Genomic DNA, 16,421 nt, shown 5'->3' with positions numbered 1-16,421 from the left:
TGTGTGTATCTTGCACCAATACTACACGCCCTGTCTGTGCAAAGAAATCTAGCAGTGTTGTGTGTGCCAGAGAGGTTGTTTAAATTGACAAGCCCATTTAATTCCCCTATGTGCGCTATGGACTATGGCTGAAAGCATTTTCTAAAGAGCTCTATGACACGGCAGGACTGACCACGCCACAGCCTTTTTTTATTGTTGGCAGATGGGAAGTGTGTATAGTATTGCAATACCTGACTTGAACGGAGATTATTCGCCCATTTGGATAAATATTTAAAGTATTAAAATATAGGACCATGACATATATATTATATAGTAACAAAAAAGCACAAATGTGAGAACTTTAAGTGTGTAGCTATACCCAATATTAAAATATGACGCCAACTGGTAGGGTAGGCCAACGGCAATTAGCCCTAGGAAACAAGGGGGGGCAATGTTATCTTCTGTGCAGAATGCTAGCCAATGAAGTTTATTAGTGAATGGCAGTTCAGCATTAGGGACCGCAGAAGGGGAATTCCACGTAAGCTTTGCAGTAGAACAGGCAGTGTTTACAGGCAGAACCGGGGCAATGGACCCCTACTCTCATGTCACGGAGAACTTGATGCTGTACGCACACTGGCAGTGTGTGGCACTGAGGGAAATTGATCCAAATGTCTACATGCATGGCAGATTTTTGCAGGGAAACCGAGTATTGAACTGGCCTGGTTTTTGACACATCTCTGCACGGTGGTTGGGCTTTCCTGCAAGACTGGGTTACTTCCTTCAGCTTGTGGGTCAGTGCTTCATATGTTTATCCTAAACATGGCTGACTGGCCAGTCTCTCTCCTCTTGGAAGACACTTGGCTGCCGCGGCATGGTCCCCATCCTGCTTATACAGTTCTATTTCAGAGTCATGCAGACAGGCAGATGCTGGTTCTCACAGTGTGCAGGAAGGTGGACTGTCACCTGTTCAACTGGGACTGAGATAGGCACCTGACCAATCCATGACAATTCTTTAAGATCCTTAGGGGCATATTTACAAGGCGCTTGCACCACACTACCGTCATTATTTTTACGCAAATGTGACGTTAAGTAGGCCATTTCCTCAGAACATATTTACAAAGTGGCGCAATGCATGCATTGCAACCACTTTGTAACCCCTTGCGCCACATTCTGCCTGCGTCAGGCACAATGTATTCAAGGGGGGCGATCCTACACAAGGAGGCCCAGAAAAATGACACTGTGACATTTACATTTCACAATGGCATTTTTTCCGGCATTTTTAGTGCCTGGCCAAGGCAGGCGTTAAAATGACACACCCATAGTAACCTAAGGGCCTCCCTGCGCTTTGCTGTACTAGCGTAGACATTTTTGATGCTAGTTCAACAAAGTCCCACAATAGTGTCAAAAATGTTGACACTATTGTGCTAACGACCGCCATGGTGCGCCGTATTTTAAATATGGTGCAACCATGCTGCTGTTAGGTGTTGGTAGGGGGACGCAGGAAAAGTGGAATATCGGGACCAATTTGCCACTTTCTTGTAAATCTGTCCCTTAGTGCTGTGAAAAAGTACTGACTCAACCCTCAAGCCCTTCAAGAGACCTATAGCTTTAAACAAAGTCACAGCTCAGTCAGCTGGTTAAAGCCTCTCAGCAACTCTCAGCCAGATTTATTGTACTTTCCAATTTTGGATGGGAACATCTGACTGAAATCCCCGGAAGGAAGATGTGTGAATTTCGTAGACAGTAAATGGGCTGAGGAAGGCACCAATTGCCATTATTATTTTGTAGAAGGCAAACCAGAGAGAGGGTAGGAGTCCATATATGGCAAGTGAAGTTCTAAGACAACAGCACAGCAAGGGTTCTTTGGGCTCCCACACCCATGACTGGGTGTTAAAAAAAGTCACAAATGGCCTAAAGTGGGAAAATATGGGTTACTGTCAGGGGCATAGCTTGGTCAGTAAGATCGGGGAGGGGCTTCAGATTCCTCACCAATCACGCTGGCATACCTTGTCAGCATATATTATCTGAGAACCAGGGCATGAGGGGTGCTTAAAGGGAAGTGGAAAGAGAGAGCAGTGTGGATCGTTAGTGGTACTTAAAACAAAATATTTTGTAAAATAACCAAAATTATTTAAGAACTTCAAAACAGAGAGGAGAATGTGTGTGTGTTTTAGCCTGTGTGTGCATGTACAAATCCTAGGTAACATCTGAATGACACCTCAATGTACCCGACTGAAAGCACCTGTACCCAACTATTCACTACAGAATACATTTGTTAGGGGGGTGTACCACCACAAACACCCCCTGAAGCTACACCCATGGATACTGAATGCCTCTCACACCATTATGCACCAGGTGCATAATGATGCGTTAATGATGGCTAAACCCTGCTCTCTGGAGTGTATTTGATACATCTACATGTGGAAAAAACCATAGCAAAGGGGCAACAACAGGTCAGTTTAGTGTGATTCAAGCTTGTGAATTAAATATTTCTACTGTGTGCAAATGATATACAAATAATCTTTGGGGTGGATGGTGACTTTAATATAAGAGTTACTAAATTACAAAATTTCTTGGTCAATGATTAAAGATAGATGTCTCAAAATGAGTTATAGCTGATTTGGAGCAACGCAGAAATACTTCGTCCATCAGGCCCCTGTATACCGAATCAAAAATATCTATGGGACAGAATATCAAGGACAGAATATTAAAAATAAAATATTGACAGGTAAGTAAACCTAGAATTTCTATAACAAACTACACATATATTTACCTACACAGTACGTTTATCTTCAAGGTACGTAGACGTGGAGTTAAGAATAGTAAATCTATACTTTCCTATATACAGTTACCTTTTCATATTTTGTTCCTCTGTATTCTATCCTTGATATTAGCATTGTTGTTGTCGATATTCATTAGTACAATCTGTCCATCTTGCTTTTTGGTACTCTTCTTTTGGCCGCAGATCTACACCAGGTCAATGTTATGAGAATCTAGGAATCTAATTGAATTAAGGCTTGATAGTGATGGAATAGATTAACACAATAGTCTGCACATGTATTTTCCCACTGGGGCCCTAATTACGCAATTAGGTACTACAAACCACACTGATATATAATGATACCATGGGGTACGTTGTTTAACGGGTGTGAAATATAGCTTCTATTACAAGCTTGTGTGGAATAGCATGCAGAGTTTGGTATTCAGCACACCAAAATCTGCATTGTGCAATTAATGCCATATACATTTCCCTGTTAAATTTCAGCATGTTTCACCTGCTGAAATTTGTGTAGATGTGTTAAATACCTTTCACCTCGTAATTCTGATCTGTGTGTAAAAATGGGTTTACACACTGGTCAGAATCAACTGAATCACTCATAATCAGGCCCGAAGGGTCCTGAAATTGTTTATACATATTTTCCTTGTCTATCAAAGATTAAAGATTGTTTCTGCCTTTCTCTCCACCAGGTTTCATTACTTTAATACAATATGTGTAAGACTTTCATCAAAAGCAGTCCATGATTTATAGTCAGTCAAAAATGCAGCAGCCAGGCTGGTCTTAAACATCCCGAAATTCAAATCTATACCTGAAGTTGTAGTCTGGGGTATTGGTAGTTCAGACAAATATAAACGTAACTATTTAAGATTTTATGCAACCAAATACCAACATTGTATTCTCCATGGTGAAAGCTGGGCCGGCTACTGTCTTCTTGGAATTTAAGTAGCACCACCAAGAGATATGGTTCCAATTTTTTATCCAAGTATTCTTGTTAGACTTTTCATCCTTGGTGTGGTCTCCCTTAACTTTTTGCCTCTGTTTCCCAGGTTGTAGATGTGTGCTGGACTTTGATTTTGCTGTTTTTGTTACTCCTGGTACTTTACCACTGCTAACCAGTGTGCTAAAGTGCAAGTGCTCCTTTACAAAATGTGTATGTAATAGGTTTATCCATGATTGGCATATTTGATTTATCAGTAATTCCCTAGTACAGTGCATCGGAGATACCCAGGGCCTGTAAATCAAATGCTACTAGTGGGCCTGCAGCACTGGTTGTGCCACCCACGTAAGTAGCTCTGTAATCATGTCTCAGACCTGACACTTCAGTGTCTCTGTGTGCAGTTTTAACTGTAAATTTGGCTTAAACCTTCCCTTTTCTTACATGTAAAGCACCCCTAAGGTAGGCCCTAGGTGGCCCCAAGGGCAGGGTGCAGTGTATGATTAAGGTAGGACATAGAGTAATGTGTTTTATATGTCCTAACAGTGAAATATTGCTAAATTCGTTTTTCACTGTTGTAAGGCCTGCCCCTCTCATAGGTTAACATGGGGGCTACCTTTAAATCAGATTAAACTGCAGATTCCCTTTGGGAGTAGATGGACGAGCGAAGTTTACGGTCTCTGAGCTCACAATTTAAATTTACATCTTTTAGTAAAGTTGATTTTAAGAGTGTGTTTTTGAAAATGCCACTTTTAGAGGAAGAAATCTACGTACAGAACACTGTGTGGGGAAAAGATCGACACGACTCCGATCTGCAGCTTAAACATTCATGCACCGCAGGCTTTGCAGCTGAAAATCGATGCTTGCCTGCAAAACGACCCGAAGGTCGATGCACAGAGCTGGAGAAATGACGCGCAGCATCGCTGACGGAGGCTGGTGAGATCGCAACCCGCGCTGTGTGGTTTTCGGATCATCGTGCGGCTTGATTTCCGATGCAAGTAACGCTGGGTGTGTAAAAACAACGCAAGGCCTGCCTGGAATTGAGAGTGCTGACCGGATCGACACATCGCTCTTCTGCGGAGAGAAGAAACGACACACGATGACCCGACTAAAGGTGAAACGATGCAAGGTCTTGCTTGTGAGTGGTATCGACGCATCGTAAGCCCTTTTTGAAGCTCACTCGTCGGTGCTGGGTTATTTTTGATGCACCCAAGGTACAGTTTCACTCTAACAGTGTTAGTGTGTGTTTAAAATTACATGAAGACTCTTTTTGCATTTTTAGTGATAACTTGATGTGTGTATTGTGGATTTTTGTTGTTTTGGTCTGATTTTGTTAAAATAAATATTCTCTATTTTTCTAAACCTGTGTGTGTCATTTTGTAGTGTTTTCAATAAGTTACTGTGTGTGTTGGTAAAAATACTTTACACCTAGCACTCTGAAGTTAAGCCTGCTGCTTGTGCCAAGCTACCAAAGAGCTAAGCAAGGTTTATCTGAGGGTGATTCTCTATTACCCTGACTACAGTGAGGGTCCTTGCTTGGACAGGGGCTAACCTGATTGCCAATCAAAGACCCCATTTCTAACAATAATCTAATCCTGCCACCGTCACTGGTCCTGTTCTGAAATTTTGCATGGGTGCAAAAAAACAAAATTCCTGTGACTATGTAATAGGGAATTCGACATTCTGGATTTGTCTGTGTGCAAACATGCCACAAACTGGTTTCATTTGTTTGCAGCATTCCCTTGATAAGATGCACACAAAATACTTTCAACCTCTTTTTAAAATGTGACTATGTTTTAAGAAAAATCGACATGCTCCATTGTTTTACTAAATATGAGGGACTTTCTGCGGTGCAAATTGAACCAGGTCTCACAATGGCAGTAATTAAAAACTAAGGGGCTTATTTATAAGGCCCTTGGGCCACTGGTGCGTCACTTTTTATATGGAAAAAAAGTAACGCACCGGCGGTGCAAAGGGCTCATAAATAAGCCCCTTACTTTGAAACGCGCCCTCATTGGCACTGTATGCTACATGCAAAAACGCTGATCGGTTTCTCAACAATGACTGAAAACCCTTCGGGTAATTAATGTAAGTGATTCAGTCCCTGTTTACATTACATGTTTTACTTTATTTTGCAAAAACAGTCTCATGAAATTTTCATGAATTTTTGAATATTGGTTTGTTCACGGAGTATGACTTATCTGGCTACATTTTTATATCACATGTAAACTGCTTTGTAAGCAAAAAAGAAGGGCCCCATTTACAAGGCCCGTGGCACAGGGTGGTGCAGCAAATGCCTTGGTGCGCTGCCCTATGGCACTGGAAGGAGGCGAAATGCGCCGTATTTCTGTCCTCTCCCCCTGCGCTGCCGCACAAATTAATGCCATGCACCAATGCAGGCAATCTTGCACAATGGTGCAAGGGTGCCTGCCTTGTGGGGGTGATTGTTTTTGTGCAGGAAAGAACACCTTCCTGCACAAAAACAATCACAAGAGACGTTTGCTTTTTCTATGTGTGCTGCAGGATGCAGCATTCTGCAGCACACAGGAAAAGGGGAAAAATTGGGGAGAAGTAAAGATATTTCTCTCCATTGCATCACTCTTACGCCACCCCTGGGGTGGTGTAGGTATCTGACGCATTCCCAGTCTATAAGCCTGGGACTGCATCAGATTCCTTCAGGTTCATGGGTGTTGCATGGGAACACCTATGCAATACCCATTGGGCCAGATTTACAGGGGCCTAGCGCCTCCTTGCACCACATTAGCATACTTTTTTTTCTTAAATGATGAATGAGTGACACAACATTTATATCCGAAATTCCACATTATAGAGGAAGCAAACTAGTGCACAAGGGATGTCTGCTGTAATTTCCACCAGTGTGAAGTTTCTGTATTGTGGCGCAAGGTCATTACCGTGCAGCCAGCTTAGTGAGGGAAGCTACTCCAAGAAAAGATATGTCCCACCCGAGCAGGATCCTAGGGCGTTCGTTTTGCGCCCGAAGTTGTCATCACATCATATCTCTAGGGATCAACACCCCAAAGGTAAAATCACGAGAAACTGTACACTAGACAAGGGGGACGGTAAAACAAATAAATGCAAGGAAGATGAGGCTATCTCGGCGAATAGGGCATTCTGCCTTACTAACTGGCCTAATCAGTTGTCAAAGCAATGTTTTGGCACATTGACTTTTACGCATCTATAATGTCGCAAAGATCAATGCTTTGCACCTGGCTCGGTTCCATGCACATTGCTCCTTTACTTCAATCAATTGGCGCAGAATGTAAAACAAGCCGCGGATGAGCATGGAGGCAGAATGATGAAAGAGCGGCCCAGGAAGAGGCGCGTGCCTCTTGGCTGGCACGTCTAGTGTCACGGCCGTCTCCCGAGTGCATGATCCGCGAGACCTCCAGATGAGAGGAGCGTACATAAACTCGCCAGAAGCTGCCCATCAAATATTAAAGCCATCAGACATGGTGTGCCAGCGCGAGGGCTTCCAAAGCCTCCCCCGAGGTAACCGGGCCTCCATCTTGCCTGACTAGCTCGACTACCGAAAGGCCTGCCGGGGTCTCCAACCCCTTAGCACCACTCTCTGAGCCTGAAAGAGGTGGGTATCTGGGATCCAGCAGCATTCGTTTCTATTTTTCCCAGCTATAGATTAATTGCTAGGATTAGCGGGTATTAGGAGGCCTTGGATACCGCAGTATCTCAAAGAACACCTGAGCTGACGGCTTCAAGAAATGTTATTAATTATGTTTTTAGACCTCCTGAAGTGGCTCTTTTTTTGTACAAAAAGATGAGCTCATGTAACTGAGAGCGCTGAATCTTCCCATCAAAGAGGCACCTTGAGCTGTGTAATGAGCATATTACTCCGTATTAGGAAGCGGGTGTATTTGTGTGCAAGGGATCTATGTCTACAGAAGCTGTCATTCCAGTGCATAGTGTGTAGGTTGCGTGTGTGCGAACGCGTATGCGTGTGTGTAAACAAAGCTTTATCATCTTCTGAGGGCAGTGTAATAAAGCCTTTTCTCTCGAGGTTTTACAACTTTTCATTAAACGTGAGAATGAAGCGCCAGTGTGGTTCCATGTCACAAAGATGACGTGCGCACGTGTACACAAACATACAATCACAATGACTTTGGACACTCGGTCATATATTCAGTGAGATCTTTTTTTAGGGTCGAGCCTGCGAGGCCATGCGCTAGTGCATGCACCTCACTAGCACACTAGCAAGACTGTGGCTTTCTAAAAAGAGCTTGGAGCCCACCCATTCTTTACCATTTGTTGGCTTGTGTTGCACTCTTCCTTACAGCCTCGCAATTGTGACTGCAGGCCAAGCATCATTTCCGTTCCTGTATGTGGAGCAGGGACCAAGCACTGATTAATCCAGCTTAATCAGTGCGGTTCCGCTGATCCTGACTGGACTGAGGTACTTCTTTTTAACTTCTAGGGCACTGCAAACAGAAGTCATGTGGTTGGCAAAAACGTGCCCAGCAGGGCAAACAAAATTGAAAAACTTTATTCTCTATATTTAACTATTTTCTTTTATTTTGCCAAGTTTTCCTTTCTCACTTTGTACTCATGTTTTGTTTTTGTTTGTGGGCACACAGAAGATGACAATTAACTTGTTCTAAATACTGCAAAGCAACATTGTTTCTTTTTTATGTATAATTCCTGAAATTATGATTTAACACATAATTGTGCAGTACTCCCCAATCCAATTTGCCCACTCCAGTCCAAACCAATCCACATCACCTCACCCCACTCAATCCAGTTGACCCCAGGCCAATCCAATCTACCTCACTCAGACCAAATCACTAACCCAAATCCACTTGAATCCACCACACTCCAAGACTCCCAACCCAGCCAACTCCACCTCATCTGCTCCACTCTAATCTGCCCCACTCCAATCCCAAACAATCTTCCCCACTTCAACAAAAACAATGTGTCCCACTCCAATAAAAAGAATCTTCCCCACTCCACTCCAAAACAATCTGCCCTTCTCCAATCCCAAACAATCTGCCCAATCCGAATCCAAAAGAATATGCCCCAATCTAAAACAATCGGCCATACTCCAATCTGTCCCACTCCAATCTAACACAATCTGCCCCACTCCAATCCAAAACAATCTTCCCCAATCCTATCTGACACCCCCAATCTGCCCCACTCCATTCCAAATAGTCTTGCCCACTCCAATCTGACCCACTGCAGAACAAAACAGTCTTCCCCACTCCAATCTGCCCCACTTCAATCCAAAACAATCTTCCTCACTTCAATCTCCCCCACTCCAATCAAAGGAATCTGCCCCATTCCAATCTGCCCTACTCCAATCCAGAACAATCTGCCCCACTCTAATCAAACCCATTCCAATCCTGAACCATCCAAAACAATTTGCCCCACTCCAATCTAAATCCACATTCTCCACTCCAATCTAAATCAATCTGCCCCACTGCAATCTAAACAATATGCCCCACTCCAATCTGACCCACTCCAATCCAAAACAATCTGCCCCATTCCATGCCAAAACAACTTGTCTAAATCCATCCTATCACACTCCAATCAGCCCCACTCCAATCAAAAACAATCTTGCCTACCCCAATCCACCCTACTGCAGTCCAAAACAATCTTCCCCACTTCAATCCAAAACAGGCTTCCCCACTCGAATTAAAGCAGTCTATCCCACTCCTATCTGTCTCACTCCAATCCAGAACAATCTGTCTCACTCCAATCTACCCCACTCCAATCCGAACAATCTTTCCCACGCCAATCCAAAACAATTTGACACACTAAAATCTAAATCAATCTTCCCACTCTAATCCCAAACAATCTGCCCCACCCCATCCAAAACAATGGGCCTCCAATCAAAAACAATCTGCCCTGCCCCAATCTGTCTCATTCCAATCTAAAAAAATCTGTCCCTCCCCCATCAAAAGCAATCTTGCCCTCTCCAATCACCCCCACTGCAGTCCAAAACAATCTTCCCAACTCCAGTCTGCCCCACCTCAATCCAAATCAATCTTTCCCACTCCAGTCTCCCCGACTCCAATCAAAGCAATCTGCCCCACTCCAACTCAGTACAATCTGCCACACTTCTATCCACTCCACTCCAATCTCAAATAATCTGTCCCATGCCAATCCAAAACACTTTGCCCCATTCCAATCTAAATCAATCTGTCCCACTCCAATTTAAATCAATCTGCCCCACTCCAACCGAAACAATATGCCCCACTACAATCTGTCCCACTACAATCCAAAACAATTTCCCCTATTCCAATACAAAACAATCTGTCTCGTTCCAATCCAAAAAAATCTGCCCCACTCCAATCCAAAGCAATCTGCCCACTCCAATCTACATCACTCTAATCCAAAAGATTCTGTCCCACTCCATTCCAAAACAATCTGCCCCTCTACAATCTGCCTCACCCAACCCAAAACATTCTGCCCCACTCCAATCCAAAACAATCAACCCACTTCAATCTGCCCCACTTCAATCCAAAACAATGTACCCTATTCCAATCTGCCCCACTCCAAACCAAAGAAATCTGCCCAACTCTAATCTGCCCCACTGCATTCTGCCCCACTCAACAATGCTCTGCTCCAATATTCCCCATTCCCTTATGCCCCACTCCTGTCCAAAATTGTATGCCGTACTCTAATATGCCCTACACCAATCCCAAAAAATCTGCCCCACTCAAGTCTGCCCCACTCCAATTCAACTCCAAACAATCTGCCCCACTCCTATAAAAATAATATGCTCCCTCCAATAAGAAAACAATCTGCCCAATGAAAAACAATCTATCCCACTCCAATAAAAAGCAATATGCCCCAATCTGATAAAAAATAATCTGCCCAACTCCAGTCCAAAGCAATCTGTCCCAGTAAATCCCAAACAATCTGCCCTACTCAAATCTGCCCCATACTAATCCAAAACAATCTGCCTCACTCCAATCTAAAACCATCTGCCCTACTTCAATTTGCCCCACTCCAGTCTAAAATAATCTGCCCCATTCCAATCTAACATAGTCCTCCCCACTTTAATCTGACCCATTCTAATCCAAAACACTTTGCCCACTCCAATATGCACCACTCCAATCCAAAACAATCTACCTCACTCCAATCTGCCCTACTGCAATCCAATACAATCTGAACACTTCAAACCAAATCAATCTGCCCCACTCTAATCTGTCCCATTTCAATCCCGAAGAATCTCCCCCACACCAATCCAAAACAATTTGCCCCATTAAATCAGTCTGTCCCATTCCAATCTAAATTAATCTGCCCCAACTCAATCTAAAACAATAATTCCCACTCTAGTCTGCCCTACTCCAATCCAAAAACAATCTGCCTCTTTTCAATCCAAAACAATCTACCCCACTCCAATCCAAAACAATCTGCTCCACTCGAATCTGCACCACTTCAATCGCGGACAATCTTCCCCACTCCATTCTAAAGCCATCTGCCACACCAGTCCAAACAATCTTCTCACTACAATCTGTCTCACTACAGTCCAAAACAAACTGCCCCTCTACAATCTGCCTTACTCTAATTCAAAACAATCTGCCCCACTGCAATTTGAGCCACTTCAATTTGTTCCACTCCAACCTGCCCAACTCCGATCACAATCTGTCCTATCCGAATGCAAACAATCTGCCCCACTACAATCGAAAACAATCTGCCCCACTCCAGTCCCTATCAATCTGCCCCACTCCAATCTACAACAATCTGCCCCACTCCAATCCAAAACAATCTGCTCCACTCCAATCTGCACCACTTCAATCCAAGACAATATTCCCCACTCCAATCCAAAACCATCTGCCACACCCCAACCTGTCCCACTCCAAACCAAAACAATCTGCCCCACTCCAACCTGTCCTACTTCAATCTGCCGCACTCCAATCTGCCCCACTCCAATATGCGCTACTCCAGTATGCCCCACCCCAATCCAAAACAATCTGCCCTACTCTGATATGTCTAACACCAATCCCAAAAGATCTGCTCTGCTCCAGTCTGCCCCAATCCAATCTGCCCACTCCAATTCAAAGCAATTTGTCCCACTCCTATATGCCCCATTCCAATCCAAAACAATCAGACCCACTTCAATCTGCCCAATCCAATCTAAAAAATCTGCCCCACTCCAATCTGAAACAATCTGCCCCACTCCAGTCCAAACCAAACGCCCCACTACAATCTGTCCCACAACAATCCTAAAAATCTGCCCCACTAGAATCTGCCTTACGCTAATCCAAAACAATCTGTCCAACTCCAATCTGCCCCACTCCAATCTGTTCCACTCCAAACTGCCCAACTCCAGTCACAATCCCGCCCACGCCAATCCAAAACAATCTGCCCCACTCCAATTGAAAACAATCTGCCCTCCAATCCAAAACAATCTGCCAAAGCCCAATCCAAAACAATCTGTCTCCAATCTAAAACAATCTGCCCTACTCCAATCTGTCCTATTTCAATCTAAAATAATCTGCCCCACTCCAATCCAAAACAATCTTCCCCAATCCAGTCTGCCACACTCCAATCAGCTCTACTCCATTCTACCCTCTCCAATTCAAAACAATGGGGGTCATTCTGACCCTGGCGGCCGGTGGCCGCCAGGGCCACCGACCACGGGAGCACCGCCAACAGGCTGGCGGTGCTCCCGAGGGCATTCTGACCGCGGCGGTTCAGCCGCGGTCAGAAAGGGTAAACCGGCGGTCTCCCGCCGGTTTACCACTGCCCGTTGGAATCCTCCAAGGCGGCGCAGCTTGCTGCGCCGCCGAGGGGATTCCGACCCCCCCTACCGCCATCCAGTTCCCGGCAGTCCACCCGCCGGGAACCGGATGGCGGTAGGGGGGGTCGCGGGGCCCCTGGGCACTGTAGGGGCCCCCGTAAGAGGGCCCCTACAAGTATTTCACTGTCTGCTTGGCAGACAGTGAAATACGCGACGGGTGCAACAGCACCCGTCGCACCTTCCCACTCCGCCGGCTCGATTACGAGCCGGCATCCTCGTGGGAAGGGAGTTTTTCCCTGGGCTGGCGGGCGGTCTTTTGGCGACCGCCCGCCAGCCCAGGGAAAAACTTAGAATACCCTCCGCGGTCTTTCGACCGCGGAGTGGTATTTCGGAGGGGGGAACTCTGGCGGGCGGCCTCCGCCGCCCGTCAGGGTCAGAATGACCCCCAATGTGCCTCACTCCAATATGCCCCACTACAATTCAAAACAAGCTGACCCACTTAAATCTGCCCAAGCCCGTCCAAAACAATCTGTCTGACTTCAGTCTAAAAAATCTGCCCCACTCCAATCTGAAACAATCTGCCCCACTCCAGTTCAAATAATCTGCCCCACTACAATCTGTCCCACTACAATCCAAACCAATCTGCCCCACTCCAAACTGCCCCACTCCAATCTGCTCCACTCCAATCTGCCCAACTCCAATCACAATCTGTCCCACGCCAATCCAAAACAATCTGCCCCACTCCAATCAAAAACAATCTGCCCCACTCCAATCCATATCAATCTGCCCACTCCAATCCAAAACAATCTGCCCCACTCCAAACCAAAACAATCTCACTCCACTCCAAACTGCCCCACTCCAAACCAAAACAATCTGCTGTACTCCAATCTGCCCCACTCCAATCCAAAACAATCAGCCCCACTTCAAGCTGCCCCAACACCATCCAAATCACCTCACCCCAACAGAATCCATTGCACTCCATCCCATTTCACCTCACTGCAATTCATCACAATCCATCCCATTCCAATCCACCTCACACCAAACAAATACAACCTAGTCCAATCTAACACACTCTGACCAAATCCTCTCACCCCAATCCCCCCACTTTAATCCAATTGGCCACAATCCACCCCACATCAATCCAACCCAGTCCAAACTAGTCTAACCCAATCTATCTATTCAAATCCATTCCACCCATCTCCAATCGAATCTACCCCACTCCAATCAAATCCACCGCAAACCAACCCACCCCACTCCAATCCAATTCACCTTAATCCAGTCCACTGCAGACAAACCCATCCCACCTTAATCCACCTACTCCTTTCCAATACACCCCACTCCAAACCACTTTATTCCACCCCTTTCCAGTCCAATCCACCCCACTCAAATCCAGTCTACCCCACACCAATCCCATTCACCCACCTCCAATCCATTCCATTCCAAAAATCTACCCCATTCCAAAAGGTCCACCCTACTCCAATTCAATCTACCCCACACCAATCCAATCAACTCCACACCAATCTAATTCACCCCACTTCAATCCACCCCACGCCACTCCAGTCCAATCCATCAGATTCCACCCAATTCAAATCCAGGCCACTCCACCCTATTACAATTCACCCACTCCAGTCCACTCCACTCCACTTCAATTCACCCCACTCCAGTCCAATCCACTCCAATCTACATCACTCAGTCCAATCCACCTCACTCCAATCCACCCCAATGCAATCCAATGCACTCCAATCCACCCACCCCAATCCAGTCTAATGCACTCCATTCCATCCCACTCCAATCTAATCAACCCCAACCAAATGCACCCAACTTCACCCCACCCAAACCTACTCTAGTCTACTCCACCTCATTTCAGTCCACCCCACTCCAGTCAAATCCACTCCATCTATTCCACCACAATCCAGTCCATCCCATTCAAATCTACCTTACTCCACTCCAATTTACCCCACTCCACTCCAATCCACCCCACTTCACTCTGGTCCACTCCTCTCTAATCTACTCCAGTTCACCCACTCTACCCCAGTCCAGACCACCCCACTCCAATCCAATCCATCCAGCCCACCACACTCCAATCCACTCCAATCTAATCCAATCCAACCCAATCCAATCCAGTCCAATCACCCCACTGTAGTCCAATCCACAATACTCTAATCCAGTGAATCCAATCCAATCACTCCAATTCACCAACTCCAGTCCAATCCAATCCGCCCCACTCCAGTTCAATCCAATTCATCCCACTCTAGTCCAATCCAATCCCCCAGACAACCTCAATCCACTTCAACCCACTCTATCCCATTCCACCACACTCCACTCTACACCATTCCACTCTATGACATTGCACTCTACAACACTCTGCCACTGAACTAATGAACTAAACTCCCACTTACTCAACTCTACGACACACTAATTCCCCTTCTCCACTCAACCACACTCTACTCCAACAAAGCCACTCCACAACTCCACTCCCCCACTCCACTCTATGACACACCACACCACTCATTTTTAGCCATGCTGAACAGCAGCCTCACTGCTGCAGGGCAAAAACACATTGCAAGGCAATAGCTCTTGTATAGGTGACACCTATTGGCTTTGCCAATGCTTGTTCCAGATGCAAGCCTGTCTCTCATCTTCCATCTGAAATTCTACTGACGTTGTTGACAGTGCCATGTCTTTCATCTTATCCCTGGGTATAGACTTATTAAGATGGCATCTAAATCACACTATCGCCAATGGATAAGCTCACTGGTGATAACCCTGCAAGTCACTACCAACAGAAAAAAAGTGTTCAAACATATAATAAGTTTTGGCAAAGCCATAGGCCTGGCTTATAACTGAAAGTGTCTAGATGTTACCATTTATGCAGTCACTTGTCAGTCTATACATTCCTGCACACATACTTGCACTCACACATCTTTTCACCCATCCTCCTCTTCATTCAAGCATTCACCTACTTGACCACCATCATCACAAATATGCAAGCCAAATGGAGAGTCACTTTCAGTTATCTGCCATGCCTATTCGCTTTACTTCCAGTTTGTGCGGTAAGTGAGAGTGCTGTTGCACTGTGACACTGGTCCTATCTCGGAGTGAGTGCTTTTGGTAGTACTGAGTGGTGTGAACGTGCTTCTGGCAGTATGTAGCTACAGCTTTAATGGATTTGGTACTGTGTTCGTAGTATGAGACTGCTTGCATGTGAGAACTGAAAGAATGGTGCTGGTAACGTGTGACTCGTACTCTGTGACAGGTGTGGAAAGAAGGTTGGTAGTCTAATATTGTTGTCCTGTGGGGAGTACGTGGTTGTTGTCAGTGTGATGACTAGCCTGTGAGGGATGTGAGGCTACTTCTAGTAGAAGGTGGCTGCTACTCTAATGGGTGACAGAGTTCTGTTGATAATGTGAGATTGCTCATACATAAGGAATGCAATCTTGCTTCTGGTATAGTGTGAGTCAATCTCTGTGAGGAATGTGAGAGAATTTTAGTATGTCTAGTAGCTGACATTGTTCCAAATGCACCGACCATGAAGCTACTCCAGCTCCCTTTCATGCGTGCACATACAATATGCATGTACAGCAATTTGCCCATTATGGACTGGATTCCTCTGCAACACAGAGAGATTGATGTGAGCAGCTGACATACCATGAGGCAGAATCACTACATTGCAGATGGGTTCAAGAACACATCTATGAAATCGCCAAAAAGGACAAAACTCGTGCAATAGATAAAACTGCACAGCGCAGCGCGTACGTCACTTACCTCTCGCAGAAGATCAACCGCAGGTAGAAAATGCATAGGAAAATCACTGCTGGGGAACAGGCAGCGAACATACCATTGCAACTCGACCAATGCTTTGTGTAGTGCAAAGAAGTCCACATTCCGGCCAATACCACATTTCACATGTAATTACATTTGGATACAACAGCCATCTTCAGGACTCTACAGCACATCATTCTGTGGTGTACTGGCTCTGCTGAGACTGGCACATATGGATTGACATGCTA

This window comes from Pleurodeles waltl, chromosome 3_1 (assembly GCF_031143425.1).
Source record: "Pleurodeles waltl isolate 20211129_DDA chromosome 3_1, aPleWal1.hap1.20221129, whole genome shotgun sequence".
Taxonomy (NCBI): domain Eukaryota; kingdom Metazoa; phylum Chordata; class Amphibia; order Caudata; family Salamandridae; genus Pleurodeles; species Pleurodeles waltl.
The sequence above is the reverse complement of the archived record's forward strand: the minus strand, read 5'-3'. Positions refer to the sequence as shown.